General features: G+C 37.6%; 1 non-coding gene across 1 annotated transcript; it reads right to left on the bottom strand.

Annotated features, from left to right (window-relative positions):
- Positions 1-269: 269 nt before the first annotated feature.
- Positions 270-375, bottom strand: LOC114229932 (U6 spliceosomal RNA). Its single transcript, XR_003615804.1, has one exon. It is a non-coding gene; the product is annotated as a U6 spliceosomal RNA (small nuclear RNA).
- Between the last annotated feature and the right edge of the window lie 1,589 nt (positions 376-1,964).

Raw genomic sequence — 1,964 nt, 5'->3', positions numbered from 1 at the left:
TATAACCGTAGAATCAATGATACTCATTGATAAAAAGAAATAAAATATATACAATGTGAATAAAGCTTAAAAACCTTTTGTCAAGTGAAAACAATCAGTCATAAAGAAATACATGCTATATAAATCTATTTATATGAACTTCTTTAAAGAGCAAAGCTATGGTGGTAGAAATCAGATTTATTTACTACAAAGTCATAAAGTGTTGATAGAATGAAAGACATGTTCTGCATCATGCTAGTGTGGTGGTGTAAATTTGGCAAAACTCACTGAAATGTGTATTTCAAATTGGTGAGTTTTGAGTATCATCTTTACACAGGGGCCATGCTAATCTTCTCTATATCATTCTTCAAACTGGTGTGTTTTACTGTATACAAATTATGCCTCAATATAACTGACAAAATGTCAGCTACCCATACTGGGGTAATTTGTGCAGGAAGCAAAAAATAATCTTTTAGTTATTTTGCCTTTCTTATTTTTCAATGACATTAACACTGGTGTTACCTCTTATTCATCATGTTTTATTGAAATCTATCATTCATTAAAAGTGAAGAGGAGAATATTAATAAACAGAAACACTCTTTGGGAGGATGATGTAAGTTCCTATTGGTAGAATTAAGTGACAGGAAAAGTAAATACTAATCAGTCATAATCTAATTAATTGCTAAGTGGTAGAACGCAACATGAAAAGCTCCGTGGAGATGAGGATAGCTCCTTTGGCTTATAAGTGCTTTAATGGCTCTTGCATCCCAGGTGTGGAAAGAAAGAAGGGAAAACAATCCAATAGCAAAGCTGTCAGACACTTTGGGTCTTTGGCTCTTGGGAAGAAAGGCCACTGCTGCCTTTTTCAAAATGCTAACAGTAATCTTAGGCAGTAGTAGTAGTTCTTTTATCAGCTGAGCAAGCCTGGTTATTGGTGATTGTCAAGGTTCCACCTCTGGATTTCTTCCATAACTGTGCTTAACAACATGGGGCTTGCAATCTCCTGCTCAATATGAGAGTTCAGCAGGGCTTCAGGAGGCAGAAACCCAGCACGGGCTCTGTGTAGCATGCACTCCGCACTGCTCACAGCTGTGGAATGTTCTGTTCTGCTTATTAGCAAGTCAGGCTGTTGAAGGCAGAGAGAATTTTGGAAGTCGGAATACTATGGCAGAGCTCAGACACTTCTCAGTGCTTATTTGTGGCAGGTTGCTAGAAGTCCAGTGTGAGCGGATGATGACACTTTCACTTGAAAGGAAATATGTGGAGATAGGTTGAAAGTCTGTTTTAATAGAAAAGAAGGAAATCACCCTGGTCCTGTCAGTTGCTAATGGGATGGGTCAAAGAATTTCACCTAGAAATCAAGAGCTCATGTTGTGTAGATCATGAACCAATTAATCAGGTCTACAGGTTTGTGGCTCAGAAGGGCCCATGTTTGGTTTAATGCTCTGCTGTTACCATCTTGAAATTATTGATAATTTAATCTTTGAACTTGTGTTTGATAAGTGAAACCCAATAGGACATTGACCCACTTGTGCTCTGTGCAGTGTGTGTGTGTCTGCCATTCCTTTGACACTCCATTCATGTATAAACTAGACAATGCACCATGAGGGTAGAAGTCCATGGCCCCTCAGTGAATGGGAGTTCAGAGAGACTTAAAGTGAGTACAAAGTAAGACTGAATAAATGGGTCCATGTCTCAAGAGCTCGAGAGGCCATGCTTTCTATTTGAACTAGTACTTGATTCAAATGTAGCTAGCACAAACGGAATGACATTCTAATAAACAGGAACCACCAAGAAATCTCATATGCTTTCTTGCTTATACTACTTCTTTGCACTAGCCAACCATTTATGGTGAAAATGATGACTTAGGAGGAAAAAGAAAAGGTGTAAGTCAATTTATAGTTATTTTTTTTCTTTTTAGTTCTTCATTATTCATCAATAAGCTCAAGATAGAGCATGTTGTTAGACTCTGTACATATCCAAAA

Source organism: Eptesicus fuscus, chromosome 15 (assembly GCF_027574615.1).
Source record: "Eptesicus fuscus isolate TK198812 chromosome 15, DD_ASM_mEF_20220401, whole genome shotgun sequence".
In the NCBI taxonomy this organism is placed as follows: Eukaryota; Metazoa; Chordata; class Mammalia; order Chiroptera; family Vespertilionidae; genus Eptesicus; species Eptesicus fuscus.
The sequence above is the reverse complement of the archived record's forward strand: the minus strand, read 5'-3'. Positions and strand labels throughout refer to the sequence as shown.